We start from the raw sequence: 15,903 nt of genomic DNA, 5'->3' as shown, positions 1-15,903 counted from the left end.
TCCTGTGTCCTACCCAAGATACAGGGAACAGGCGCTCAGAGAACAGCATAGGGCCTCACTAGACGTTGCCCGGCTTACTGAAGTTTCTGATGGTCCCTCGAGTGGCAGATCCAAAACAGCCCCTCCTGCCCTACTACAAGACTTATCCCCACCCATCTCCGAATGATACAAAGCATATCCCTGGAGCACTGGCCGCTGTGCTCTGCCTGGGATGTCTTTTGCTGTGTTAAGCTCAGTGACCTCCATATTACTCAAGAGGCCTTCGCTCTGCAGACAGAAACCTCAGCTTCAGACTGATGCCACTGAATGACAAAGGCTGAGCTTACAAAGTTTTGGTTCTTAAGCCCCACAACAGGGCCTAGTATACAGCAGGTACTGAACAACGAGCAGAAAATGAGTGACTTCGTAGTGGCTGTGTGGGTGGACAGATGGACAGGTGGATGGATGGATGGATAGACGGAGGGAAAGACGGACGGACGGACGAATGGATGGATGGATAGATGAACAGATGAATGGATGGATGGATAATGGACAGGTGGATGGATGGATGGATGGATGGATGGATGGATAGACAGAGGGAAAGACGGACGGACGGACGGATGGATGGATGGATAGATGGACAGATGAATGTATGGATGGATGGATAGATGGACAGGTGGATGGATGGATGGACGGACGGATGGATGGATAGATGGACAGATGAATGGGTGGATGGATAGATGGACAGATGAATGGATGGATGGATAACGGATGGATGGATGGATGGATGGATGGATGGATAAACAGATGAATGGATGGATGGATAGATGGATGGATGGATAATGGATGGATGGATGGATGGATGGATGAACAGATGGATGGGTTGGATGGGGCTTTTGATCCATGTAAGAACCATGATAATCAAGACAGTGCAAAGCAATGATGTGCGAAGGTTCATCCTAAGAATCAAGACTTGATAATTTAAATATATACACGGCTCAAGTGCTATGCTATTTGTCTAAATGAATATTTTCTGGAGACTATGAACTCTTGCACAGGCTAAGGTGCCAGCCAGGGTTTGAGGCGAGCAATCCAGGGTTAACTCACTATAAAGTATCACTGTGACCAGGGCGGGAGTGCAGGGCACATCTGGTCTGCCAGGTCCTTCAGGTGCCCTCCAAGTCCTGTGAACCTGGCACCTCGCTGGCATTCCAGGAGAACCCATGGCTAGTGCTCACCCTGTCCCTGTGAGGAGATTTTGTCAGTAGATTCTTGCTGGGGGAGACATTTTCCCTTACCTGATGAGAGCATTCAGAAGTGGGATGGACACTCTGTTTCCACCCTAACTTTCACCATCTTCTGACAGAGTTGTTTTTTTTGTTTTGTTTTGTTTTGTTTTGTTTTCAAACGAAATTCCACTAGGTAACCCACACATGAGTTTGGCTCTGAGATTCAAAGAATTCGAAAGCATCTTGCAGGGCCAACAGGAAGCAGAAGGAGGGGCTGGAGAGAGGACTAGAGTTTGAGTCCCAGCACCCACACCAGGTGGCTCCCAACTGTCCGTAACTGCGGTTACAGGGAGAGCCAAGGCTTCCGGCTTCATGGGCACCTACACTCAGTGTACATACCTATACATACACACGTACACACAATTTAAAATAAAACTTAAAAAAATGAAGTGGAGGGGAGGATGGCAGTTGTCATGTAGAATCTCTAGGGTTTCAAAATGACTCAGGGGTCCGATAGTCTCCCAGGCGATTTGCACTGACTCAGAAGAAGCTGTGTGACTCAAATCTGTTCAGTGAGCTCACATTTCAGCACCAAGAGCAGACCCTGCTGTGGCTCCCCTGTTCTGCTGGTCACATCTATCACACAAAGCTTGAGCGACGCTCCTAAAATTGCTCTGACCCCAATCTCGCTGTCGTCCGCCTCACCATTTTTATCCCCGTCTGTCGTTTTTCACGTTAATCCAATTAGCACTCTGTTTACCGATGCCTCATTTTTTAATTTGCAGCTTCATCCTGTAAGCTCAGGGACACTTTCACAACCTCGTCTCTCCTCCCTCATTACTGCCAAATAATTAGTCAAGGAGGTGTCCCTGATCAAAAATTAAGGGCCCCCGAAGCAAGCTGGAGCATGCCTTACTCCAAAAGAAAGAAGAGACGGGAGGCTGCTGCAATTACAAAGGCTTGTTGGTGGGGCTGACCACGGGGAGATGTTTGTGGCCCTACAGCATCTGGCCAGGGGTTCTGGGATTTCTGCAGAAGAGAGACCAGAGAGACCCCTCTCTAGTATAAGCCCCTGCCTCTGCTGCTGGTGAGACCCCCTGAAGATCCTGCACATCCTCTCCCCAACCCTGGTCCCCGGGATGCTCTCCTTGATTCCCACAAGGGCCAGGGATTCCAATAGGTCAGCTGAACTGAGAGTACCAGGGGTGTTCTCCAGTAGGGCAGCTTCCACCTAGAAAGTGGACATGGCTAGGTAAGCCTGGAGGTCACGAAATCCAAGTCCCCTGGTTTAGCTAAACCCGGAGGAGGGCACAACTCGGAAGTCATTTTCAAAGTCCAGGATATAGTACAGGACGGAGGCGTAGTGCTTCCTTGCTCTCTGTGAAGGACCCACTGAGAGGTGTACACCATGCACATTGCCCTCACAAGGAGGGGCCATGTCCCTAACTAGCACAGCTTCCCCAGATAACCCCTCCCAGGGATGGCGACTTCTCTGAGCAGCAGGTGAGCAATTAAGAATCCCTGTTATCCCCAAGGGAGGGATCTGGCAGCTGTCACTGGGCAGGGACATTGGGACAGCCCTTCTTAGATACAGCAGCCCTGAGCAGGCTGACGAAGCCTGCCCTTGCAGGTCACCTGCCCAGGCCGTGCCTACTCCAGGCTCTGTCCCTGGTTGGCAAAAAGATGGGGTAATGGGGAGGAGTGGTGATGCCCAAGGAATCTATGCGGGAGCTGAAACCAGAGAGGCTGCGCAAACTTTCCTGGGTGCCTGGTATCCCTGCTCTGTCCCTCCAGGGGTTCTCGGGTGTGGTCCATGGTGGCTCAGGAAGATCACAGGAGGAACGAAGCCTTGGCTTCTCCAGAGAACCTGGTGGGTAGGCAGGTGGGTGACTGATGACTCCCGGGGTGGTGGCATTTGAGAAAATGGCGGAAGTGGGGTGGCTGCACTCTCTGTCCCCCACCCCTTCCCCCGGCAGAAGCCCATTGATAAATGAGACTTTATGAAGCGCAAAAGACTTTGTACAGAAAAAGAAAGAGCTACTTGGGCAAAGAGACAGCCCAGAACGGGAAGAAGTCTTCGCTGGCTATATATCTGGCAGGGAATTGATATCTAGAAAACACAAAGGGGGACTGGAGAGCGGTTAAGCTGTTAACGCTGGCTGTTCTTCCCGGGGAGCTAAGTTCAACTCATAGTACCCACAGGAGCCCTAAGACTCTCTTCCGGCCTCCATGGGCTCCAGGCACACATGTGGTACACAGACACGTATGCAAGTAAAATATCCCTACCCATAAAACAACGGAATAGATAAAGAACTCAAAACACCAAACACAGGGCCTGCAGAGATGGCTCAGCAGTCAAAAGGGCTTACTGCTGTAGAATAGGATCTGAGTTCCGTTCCCAGAACCTGTACCAGGTGGCTTACACAACTGCCCATATCTCCAGCTCCAGGGAATTTGACCCTTTCTGGTCTGCTGGGGTTCTTGCACACGTGTTGCACTTAGGCACACATGCATACACATACATGAAAATAAAGCAAATAACCAGTGTTATGGTGGCACACACCTTTAATCCCAGCACTTGGGAGGCAGAGACAGGTGGATCTCTGTAAGGTCAAGGCCAGCCTGGTCTTCAGAACGAGTTCCAGGACAGTCGGGACACCCTGGCTCAAAAAACCATATACGTAAATAAACAAGTAAATAAATAAATGAAGCAAATATTTAAAAAACTAAACACACACGCGATCATACAACCCAATTTTAAAAAACAGACCAATGAAATGAGCAGACAAATCTCAGAAGGGGAAATACAGATGGTTAAAAATCAGAGAAATGCAAATCAAAACTATGCGAGATTCCATCTTATTACTCATTTGAAAACAAAATCCAACAAATGCTGATGAGGATCTGGACAGAAGGAGGCAGAGGGAGGGCAAACCAGCACGGCTGCTGTTGTAGTCACAGGGAGGGTCTTTAGAAATAGGTCTTGTAGTGATAGTTCATTTGTATTTTAATAAAAAAAAGCTTGCCTGAAGATTAGAGAGTAAAACAGCCACACTGGTCAGCCTTACAGACCAGAAACTGCAGTAATGGTGCATCCCTTTAGTCCCAGCCCTAGAGAGGAATGTAAGACAGGAGGAGACAGCTCTCAAACACAGTCTCATTCTGAGATTCCTGGAGGCAGGATGGCCATTTCAGACTGAGGTAGAGGGAAGACCCAGTAGTTGGCTGCTTTGCTTTTCTGACCTTCAGAAAAGGTCAGAAAAGGTTGAACCCCAAGTTCTGTCTCTGGGTTTTTACTAATTGTGCTACAGAGCTACCATATGGCCCATGTGTACCACTGCTGGGCTTCATACTAAAGACTCCGAAATGACACGCTGGGGAGACACCGCACAACCAGTGCTCATGGTAGTACTGCTAGCTACCCAATAGCAGAGGACCGGATAAAGAAAAGGCGACAAATATATACGATGGATTTTTTTTTTTCAGTCAAAAAGAATGGCAAAGTTATGTCATTTTCATGAACATGGAAGCAGCTGGAAATGATAAGGTTAAGTGAATTGAGCCAGTCTCAGCAAGATAAACATAGTGTGTTTTCTCTCATATGTGGTTCCTAGATTTTTACATATATGCATAAAGTCACACAGGTATGCGTGACAAGAAGGTAGAAATAAATTGTCTAAAGGAACAGAGGGGACTGGTAAGAGAGGGTGGCAAGAAGCATGGGGAACAGTCTTTGTACCATACATGCCTGCCCAAAGAAGTCCTTATGTAACACAGTACTACATACAGTGAATATGCACAATGAAACCTCTAATAGAGAATTCTCAGCCTGACCCTGAATAGCATGAGGCCTTCTGTGCCCTGTTCTGGAGGACAGGAACCCATAGAGCCCTGTACTCTCACAGTATCACAGTTTAGCTGGGCAGGCTCCCTCTAACACACACACACACACACACACACACACACTGGTGGTGGTGGTGCATGCCTTTAATCCCAGCACTCGGGAGGCAGAGGCAGGTGGATCTCTGTGAGTTCGAGGACCGCCTGATCTACAGAGTGAGTTCTAGGACAACCAGAGCTACACAGAGAAGCCCTGTCTTTGAAAACTAAAATAGATTTTTTAAAAGCTAATTAATTAAAATCTAGTGTCAGCTCAGTTGTGGACTTCCCTGTTGAGATTCTCTCCTTTCTCGTTGTCCTTAGCGAGAACCTGCCAGGCAAGTGCTCTGCCCCAGAAGTGTACCCTTTTGACTTTTTGTTTTGAAGCCGAGTCTCCCTAAGTCACCAGGATGGGTTTTAACCTACTTTGTTGCCCAGGGCGGCTTTAATCTTTCCATCCTCCCGCCTCAGCCTCCCTGGAGGTTGGGATGACAACCCAAGCCTGAGTTCTTCTGTCTTTTACAACGACCTCACCACACTTAGGATGCTGCCGCCCCTCCTTTTAGCTGCTGCAGGGATCTCCCAGCCCTCTGCCTCCCCATCTGTAAGCGGAGGAAACAAAGCCTACTGCTGCCCAGAGAACAGCGCAGTGGCCGCAGTGGCATCATGCAAATTTTCTAACCGTGGCTGCTGTTCATCCTTGTACCCAAAGCACACGGGAAAACAGAAGGGGGTTTTACTGAGAACCCACAGAAGGTTCTAAAACACCAGGTGTCACCATCCCAGGGCCTCTCACCCTTCGGTCTGTTGGAGTCTGCCCCGGGGCCGGCCCCATCACCTCCATCCTGCACTGACTCTTTGGGTAAACTGGTTTCAGCACCACAACCCCATCGCTTCAGCCATGGGTCTAAGGTTCATACTGAGACTCAGGACATATAATCCCTGAACATGACTGCAGAACACTAGGACATGTGACTCTGTTGGTCACTCTTAGCGTCTTGAGACTGCAGATCCACAGTTGCACTGAGAAGGAGCCAATGGCATAGTTCTGAAGGGCACACACAACAGGAAAGGAGTCCCAGCTGTGGGGAGAGGTTCTGGACAATCATCAAACCAAAGTCATGTCTAGTGCTGGGTCAGTGTAGTGCTTGCCGTAAGCATGAGAACCTAAGTATGATGCCCAGAACTCAGGTTTAAAAAGTGGGGTGTGCGGGGTCATTAAGATGGTTCATCAGGCTATAAGGCATTTGCAGTCAAGCCTGAAATTTGAGTTTGAAACTCAAGACTCCACAACGGTAGAAGGACCCAGTTCCCCCAAACACTCCTCTGACCACCACGGGCATGCTGTGACATGTGTGTACTCACAGATGTAAAATGATGATGGTGGTGGTGGTGGTGGTGGAGATGGTGATGATGATGATGATGATAATAATAATAATAATAATAATAATAATAATAAATGCACAAAAATTTGAGGTGAGAGCATTGGTGTCTTTAAGAACAGAATCAGGCATGATTGCATGTACTTGTCCCAGTGCAGGGAAGGTGAAGATCCCTGAGGCCCCATGGAGAGATTCAGGCATAAATGAGAGGCTCTATCTCAAACAAAAAGATGAATGCAGCTGGGTGGTGGTGGCCCACGCCTTTAATCCCAGCACTCGGGAGGCAGAGGCAGGCGGATCTCTGTGAGTTCGAAGCCAGCCTGGTCTACAAGAGTTAGTTCTAGGACAGGCTCTAAAGCTACGGAGAAATCCTGTCTCGAAAAAGCCAAAAATAAAAATAAAAATAAAAAATAAAGGTGGATGCCACCTGATGAACAACACCCAGGGTTGACTTCTGGTCCCCACACCCATGGGTATGTGTGTGCACTTGCACATGTGTGTGTACGCACACACACACACACACACACACACACACACACACACGTGTTGCATTTGCATATTCCTCACCTGTTCCCTTTCTCATTCCTACACAGGCCTCTGCCACCCACAGGCCCTTTTCTTCTCTGGGACCCAATATGCACCACCTTTGCCTGTGAAACACTGGTGTATGTGGATAGATACAACTAAAACTGGATTCCCTGCTCCCCATACGGTGTGATCCTTTCTGTCCCTGCACTTTAGTAACTGGGAAAGGACTTCAGCGGCTGGGACTTGGCGCCTGGCAGAAGTCCCCTGTGAGGCCATGCGAGCAACTGGGGCTGTGCAGAAAAGCTTCTTCAGCTTTCAGATTGAGGCCTGGATCACTCGCGACCACCAGGCTAGTCTGGGCTGCATCTGGAGACCTTGTCCCCAAACAAACAAACAACAGGAAACAGCCCCAAAGCTCAGAAGGCAGATCAGAACTGCTGTTCTTCCTGGGTTTCCCAGCTGCGTTTGTCCACAGCCCGGGACAGTCAATCTTGCAGTAACTCAAGAACTAACTGGCATGTGGCAATGCCTGTAACTGCAGCTCTAGGGCATCTGTGACACCCGCTCTGGCTTGTATTTACCGGCACTCACAGGCACATACCCACATGCAGACACACACGTACCCACCCCTGACACACAGAAAACTTTTAAAATAAAATAAACATTTTTAAAACATGAAGCACCCATAAAATTTCTCCTGGAGTTTTTATAATTCAAGCACAGTTGTTAGAAACAGCGAAAGTAGACGAATCTCAGAAAAATAGAACTATAAGCAAAGTCTTCCACAATAATTAGGGATCATAATATGTCTGCTTTAAAAATAGCTGCCCAGGTCTTTAAAAAACGTTTTTAGAGTTACTTTGGTTTATCATTTCATGTGTATAAGCGTTTTGTCTGCATGTATGTATGTGCACCACGTGTGTTCCTGGTACCTGAGGAGGTCAGAAGAGGGTATCAGATCCTCTGGGACAGAAGTGCTGATTCCCTATGTCCCTGTTAGGAATCAAACCTGGGTCCTCTGAAAGAGCAGAAAGTAAAAACATCCTGTGCCTTCTGTGGAATAATCCTTTTGTACACTGTAAGGATTTGTCATTCAAATCGGTTTAATAAAACATTAACTGGTCAGTTGCCCGGCAGGAAGTATAGGCAGGACAACCAAACTAAGGATGCTGGGATGAAGAGGGTGGGGTCTCTGGAGCTGCCAGCAGATGCAGAGGAAGCAGGACAGGTAACAAGCCATGAGCCACATGGCAAGGGGTAGATAAGAAATACAGGTTAATTTAAATGTAAGAGTTAACTAGTAACAAGCCTGAGCTATCGGCCTAACATTTACAGCTCATATTAAGTCTCCATGTTGGTTATTTGGGAACCAGGGCTGGAGAGAAAAGTCCCCTACGTGTGCCACTCTGGGAAAATGCTCAAGGCACCTTGAAGCAATGGGTATCCACGTTTGCCACCCGTGAGGAGGGCACTGTTATGAAGCCTCACTGTTGCTCACCTCTTTGCTTTCCTTCAGAAACTGGAATTACTGAGAGCTAAAAATTCTTCAGTCTGTGCGCTTAAGACCAGAAGAAACCTATGCGGTACGAGGAAGGGAACCCACCGTGTATGAGAAGAGGCAGGAAGATCTTGTGGTGAGGAGAGACAGGGGACATGCTTTGAGGTTCAAGGGAAAGAATTCATTTAGTTTGAAAATTAAAAATAAAGCTACAGAAGAAAGGGAAAAGAGGAAGGGAGGATGAGAGGGAAGGGGAAAGGACAGAGGCTGGAATGGGGAAAGGAGGAAGGGCAGGAAGGCAGACTGGGGAGGGGAAGAAGGAAAAACAACTACATAGATGTAGAAAATTGGAGTTAGCAGAGACCAAGAGTCTCGGGTGGCCACATTAACTACTGTCTCAGTTAGGGTTTCTACTGCTGTGCTAAACACCATGACCAACAGCAGCATGAGAAGGAAGGGGCTTGTTTCATCTTACAGCTTATGGTCCGGCACCCCGGGAAGTCAGGCAGGAACTCAAGGCAGGAACTGAAGCAGAGGCCATAGCGAAAGTTGCTTATTGGCTGGTGTGGGAAGTATATGTATATGTGTTGCTTTTATTGGTTAATAAATAAAGAAGCTGCTTTTGGCCAATGGCGAATATATATATATATTCATATATATATCAGGCCAGCCTCAAATTCACAAGAGATCCTCCTACCTCTGCCTTCTAAGTACTGGGATATCTAGCTGATAGTTTTCTATTTAAAAAATATTTCAGGGCTAGAGAGACTGCTCAGCAGTTAAGAGCACCAGCTGCTCTTCCAGAGGACCTGGGTTCAATTCCCAGCACCTACATGGCTGTCTGTAACTCCAACAACTGTCTATAACTCCAGTTCCAGAGGATCTGACACCTTCACACCAATGCACGTAAAATAAAAGTTGAATTAGGGCTGGAGAGATGGCTCAGTGGTTAAGAGCACTGACTGTTCTTCCAGAGGTCCTGAGTTCAATTCCCAGCAACCACATGGTGGCTCACAACCATCTGTAATGAGGTCTGGTGCCCTCTTCTGGACTGCAGGGATATATTCAGGTGGAACACTGTATACATAATAAATAAGTAAAACTTGGAAAAAATAAAGTTAAAATAAAGTCAGTGTTTAAAAAGTGTTTTAAAGCTTGTCCATGGGGGCTGGAGAGATGGCTCAGCAGTTAAGAGCATTGTCTGCTCTTCCAAAGGTCCTGAGTTCAATTCCCAGCAACCACATGGTGGCTCATAGCCATCTGTAATGAGGTCTAGTGTCCTCTTCTGGCCTTCAGGCATACACACAGTCAGAATATTGTATACATAATAAATAAATAAATAAATAAATAAATAAATAAATAAATACTTTTTTTAAAAAAAAAAGCTTGTCCATGTGTATTTACACATGTGTGTGGGTACCTGGAAAGGCCAGGAGGGGTGCTGGACCTCCTGTAGCTGGAGTTAGAGGCTCATAACACACAGGGTCCTCTGGAAGAGCAGCAAATGCCTTCACCATTGAGCTTTTTCTCCAGCTCTATTTCAAGAAATCTCCAGAACTCAATTCCATATCACCTCTCTTAGCTTCTGATTTCTGTTGGATTTTTGCAGATGTGTCCCACAAAACTCCCCATGAGTTCTCACTCAGGAGGCTCAGAAGCAACCTCTGAAGGATCTCAAAATAACATACAACTTTTCCCTTATAATGAAAAAAAAAAACTAATTCTGTCACATGTCCACAGAGCTCAGTGCCAAATAAATGACACTTGGCCTTTGTTGGCATACATTCGCATGAATATTTAGTTAGTTATATGAAATTCCAAGAAGAAGTCCGACCTCGTCTCTATCAGTCATAGTTCTATTTTTCTTCTCTCTCTCTCTCTCTCTCTCTCTCTCTCTCTCTTCTTTTTTTTATTTGCTTGTTTGTTTTCAAGACAGAATTTTTCTGTGTAGCCCTGACTATCTGACTGTCCTAGAACTTGCTCTGTAGACCAGGCTGGCCTCGAACTCACAGAGATTAACTTGCCTCTGACCCCCTAGTGCTGGGATTAAAGGTGTATGCCACCAACACTCAGCTCTTTTCTTTAGAAAAAAAGATTTATTTATTTTATTTTATGTGTATAAATGCTTTGCCTGCATGTAGTATAGAAATGCTTATTTCCATAGAGGTAGAGTTATTTGTATAAGTCAAAAACAATAACATCCCCCTCACACACACACAGAAAGAGAGAGAGAGAGAGAGAGAGAGAGAGAGAGAGAGAGAGAGGTGCTTTTAAAAGTACCTGGCTTACAAGGTCTCATAGACAAGGACAGTTACCCCCTGGAAGGATAGGGATAAGGTTATTTGGAGGATCTCCAAGAGGAGAAGTTCTGCAGCTGAATTCTGACGGTGGGACCATGACTTGGCTTGGCTGCCAGCCCCGGTTTCTGAGGTCGGCTATGGGACTGTTTGACTTGCAGTCACTCTGTACATTCACTGCACCTATGCAGATAAGCAGGACTGAGCAATAAGACTAGGAATGTTTCTGAAAACAAAATTAGTTTATTGTGATTACTTTTGGTAGAGACTGGGGAGATGGCTCAATTGGTAAGATGTGAGACCCTGTGTTCAGAGAGTTCAGATGCACAGAACTCACATAAAACACATTGAGAGAGAGAGCAAAACAACATCATCATCAACAACAACAACAAAAAAAGACATTAAACAGCAACAACAGCAAAATCAAACCCGACATGGCAGCAAATGTCTGCAATCCTAGCATGGAGGAACAGAGAGTAAAAATATCAGTCACTGAAATGGGTGAGAAAATTCCATGAACTGTAAAGATTTTCGTTTGTTTGTACATTCATAACTGGAGAAGATGAGAAATTTTTTCTTAGGTATTAAGTTCACAACACTCCTAATTCTAGTCATCTAGCCTCAAAGAGTCCTTTCAAAAACAGTGCTCCATGCAGAGCCCTAGAGTGCTTGACTTTGTATTACATTTGCTAGGCTGCTTAGCCAACACCAGCTAAAGAGGAGAGAACCACCCAGAAGCCCCTGGCCTAGACCGTTTGTCAGATGGGGCAGGGGGACTCTCAGCTCCTGTGGTGTGAAGACGTGTAACTCCAGGCTCCTTGAATCACACACTAAAGCCTCCTTTGCCTAACTGTAAATGGGCATAATTGCAGTACCTACTACACCAAGGAAATGTTGGAGAATTACAGGCAAATCAAAATCCCAACTTATTTAGCCTAATACCAGAACACAGCCATTACCCAAACATGCACTAGGAGCTAATTCCTGCAGCTACTTCATAAGCGGTAGTTTTGCTGAGCAATTCTTTCTTCTTTGGTCCTCCCCTGTGGAGCAACAAGTCCAGGAAAAGCAAACTCTCTTAAAGAGAAAGTGTCAGGGAAAGCAAGGCAAGGTTGCTCTGCAGGGTGGGAGGCATTGCCTGGTCTAAGCTGTCTATAGCTGGACTAAATGACACAATGTATCTGCTAAACTCCTTGCCGCATATTTAGGCAGAAACAAGGTTGAGTGACCTGGGTTTTGTTTTGTTTTGTTTTGTTTTGTTTTGTTTTGTTTTGTTTTGTTTTTTAAAGGAATCTCTGTCACAGAATATTACTCCACAGTTTCTTCTCTGAGGTTGAAGTAGAATTTGGTACCAATAACGTTTCAACGTAGTCTTTGATGAACTAGAAACTAAATCTGGCTTGTTAAAAGGAATACACAACAGTGTTTTGAGGATTTCTCTGATTCGTTTTTTTCTTTCTTTCTTTTTTATGAACACCATTCACCATGTACACAGTCATTTGTGTTGCTTCTAGGCAGTAAATTGCCCTTGAATTTGGTGACAGAAACAGTCTCCCACTGAGGTGTACAAGCAGCTGTAATTAAAGGCAATGACAAAAAACGGTTTTGCTTTGGAGTTCTAGGAGTCTCAGGGTTAGTACATCCCTGGATACAAGCCCGGCCTCCGTGAACTTCCCTCAGCCCTCAGTCTCCCCTCTTCATCCCTACTTTAGCTGTGTTCCTTTGAATGTGCCAGCACTGGAAGTCCATTCCAGAACCTGGGTTGGGCATGCTCTATAAATAAACATGAAATAGCATCTTTACTACAGGACCTACTTCTGACAGAGGCCACCAGCCTGCACCCAGGTCAGAGGCAGATTCAGGCCTTGCTGTCACCACCTCTAGTACAGCCAAAATCTAGGACTAAAAGTCAGCACATTTGGGGACCACTTGGTGTATATCAGCACTCTCTCGACCACTTTGGATATAGTGCCCTGGCTATTTCTCTCCCAACCTTTTGAGAAAGACACTGTTATAACTGCTTTTGCAAATTGATAAACTGGGGTTCCTAAGGGTTAAGTAACTTGTCCCAGACTGTTTGCAAACGGGGTGCCCACCGGAATGGGGTGACCACCGGAATGAGCCCTCACTAGAAGCACCATATTGCTCAGCATTTAGCAATTACCCAAGCTGGATAGGCAGTCTCCCACTTAGGCCAACCAGTAGCCCAGTCCCACCAAACTAGTGGGAATGCAGCATCTTTGAAGCCACTTATTTTTAAAATTACATACACATTTATACAATCATGAATGGCAAAATTTCAAATATTTTCCTTTTGTCCACAAAGTAATGTTTCAATTTTTTATTGAATAATTCAAAGGATGAAGGTGTGGGGGGAATCAGCGTCACATTTTGTCTCCGTTGATTTTCTTCCCAAGTTAATGATAACAAAGAGCAACAGAAACAAAAACCAAGCAGGTGCTTGCTGCCTAGCCTGGACACTTGAGAGTTAAATCCCGAAGACCCATAAGATGGAAAAAGAGAATTGACTTTAGAAGTCATCCTCTGAGGATGAGGGGCACCGCACGGAACACACACGACTGAATTTTTAAATGAAGAAAAACAAACACAACAGCAACCTTCCCCAAACATTGCTGCAACCCAGGTCCCAAGTGTCCACTTAATTAAATAAAGAGATCACAGCACATATAGGAAACCAAGGGTCTTGGGGTCAGAAGTCAGCACTAGCTTCCTGATGTCCTCCCACTTCTGTGTGTACGGACAGGCACCTACACCTGTACTCATCTCTTAAGCGCGAGAAGGTCATAACTGCTGCCCAGTTCAGAAGGATCTGACCTGATCTGAAACAGGAGACAGCTCAGGCAGCGTGGATTCTCTCCTAGGGAAGGAGGCAGGTGAGGCAACAACCCTCCAGCGGAGAGTGGCTCTAGCTGGCTTTGGACCCTCTTAGTCTGCCTCCAGGACACGCACGGAAAGGCCTTCGGGTTTCTCATTCCTTGCACCTCCCAACTTTCACTCGCGGGAGACCTAAGCTCTAGTATCTCCGGGGATGGTGATCACCTGCTACCTGTGGTGGACAGGGTGGGCAGGAGGCAGGCCCCAGGGTGACCGAGGCACCAACTGGATCTTCTGGTAGCCCACTCCGACCCCTCCTGCCACTGACGCGAGGTCCCTGGGGCGGTTCCCACGGCTAGCACCACGGCTGTCGGTTGCCGCTCACCCCAATCCCAGCCTCAGAACCGCGTGAGGGATCCCTGGCTCTCACCGGTCCCAGGGCTGCCTACCTGGCTGCTGGCCGGGGCGTCGGCGTCGCAGAGAACCGGGCTGAACCGCTGCCTTCTCGCTGGGCTGCGGGGCGGGCTGCAGGGACGGCGGGTTATATGGGCGCCGGGCGGGGAGGCGGCGGCAAAAGGGACTGCCGCGGGCTTAGCGCCTTTCGCAGCGGACCGGCGGGAAGGCAGCGCGGGCACTCAGCCGTGGCGGGAGGAGGGCCGGCCACCCCGGCCCAGGGCTCCCACGCGCGCTCCGCCTCCCCAGCTGGCTCTGCCCGAGTTGGGGTCCAGGCCCCACTCCTCCCGCCTCCTTCCCGCCACCGCTTGGCGCGCGTCGCCCAAATGAACCCCAGCGGGGTCTCCCTGCCGGACCGCACGCTAGTAGCCGGAGCCCTCCGCGGAGCGGTAGGGGACCGCGACCTTTGGCGGGGCTCGGGGCGCCAGGAAGGGTGCGCAGGCGCCAAGGGGTTGGACCCAGGTGCACACTCGGCACCCGACGTCCTGGACTCTCTCCCACTCTCTCCTCCGCCTTCTCCCCAGATGCCCATCTCCTCCGAACCCCTCGCTGCCTCTTCTGCCAAGCGCCTGCAACTCAGGGGGTCAGGAGTGCCCTCAGTGGGGTAGCTGCGCCTTCTCCAGGGCGATCCCTGGCCGAAGTAAACCTGGAGGAGGGACCGAAATTGAAGACTGGAAGCCCTGGAGGAGAACGGTTGACCGACGAGCACCAGCTGGTCTCCTCCTCTGAGAACAGTGCGTAGCCTCTCTGGATTTGCCTGATGGAGACCACAGCCCGCCTGGGAAGAGTGCAGTGCAGACCTTCTGGGTTCGACTCTTCAAACTTCAACCGGAGGTTGTGCCTCCTGAACCCATACACCCCTGGGGCCACGAGTGGCACCCTGCTCCCTCCCGGATCCGTCCGGGTTTCCTAGCCCTGGGTATCAGTCGTTTCTTGATCGAAGGTGCACGTGGGTGTTGGTGTGGTAAGCGATGCTCAACGAATGCCCAGAAATTACTCACACAGAGCGGCTTGTGATTAGGCAGAGACTCATCTCTGGCTTGAGATGCCTACTGCACTACCAGCGATCTCGCCGCTGGGCAAGTGAGCGGTCTAGCGGTCCCTCATCTCAATTCGGAGTCGGTTTCGGTCGCCGGGTGTGCCCAGCCTTGCAAGGTTATGGGACCCCTTAGTGGCTCCGCAGGGTGGTGCTAATCCAAGATGTTCATTCCCACGCGCCCTCGAAGTCATGTTAGTTTCACCAGTGGCACTGTAAGAGAAGAGGTCGGGCGCAGACCCGATTTCCCCCTCTTACTCGAAAGTCTGATCATGAACCAGGCCGATTGCTAGGTGCAAGATGGGGACAAGCAAGTTCGGGACTGGTTGGGAACAGAAAAGGCCAGCACTCCGGGCACTCTCCAGGTTCTCTCCGGACGGTGCAAGTATCGGCGAGGAAGAGGTTCAGAGCTAGGAGCTGAACCAAACAATACCAGGTCTGCTCTGCTCTTAGAATTCGGGACCCAGCACCCGCGGCAGCGGCTGCGCGATAAATTGATCCTCAGAAGATCTGGGTGCAGACAGGAGCAATCAACCTCCAGAATGAGACGGGAATTGGGAGCCCTGTGGGACCGAGGACTTGGGACGCAGCGTGAGTGAGGAAGAGACTCTTTGGGGAGCGAGCGGGGTTTGAAGCCCGGTTGGCGCTCTGTCCCACAGACCGGGGCTGCCATCAAGTTCTAAGTTCACACTCTAACCCAGTACCTCCAGGAAGGTGAGCTGATCCACGTGCCTACGATTTCGTTTCGCCCTAGACTTGCGAAGCACCTGAGCATCACGAGGTCGTG

This window comes from Myodes glareolus, chromosome 6 (assembly GCF_982192425.1).
Source record: "Myodes glareolus chromosome 6, mMyoGla1.1, whole genome shotgun sequence".
NCBI classification, from domain to species: domain Eukaryota; kingdom Metazoa; phylum Chordata; class Mammalia; order Rodentia; family Cricetidae; genus Myodes; species Myodes glareolus.
Note: the sequence above shows the minus strand (reverse complement) of the source record.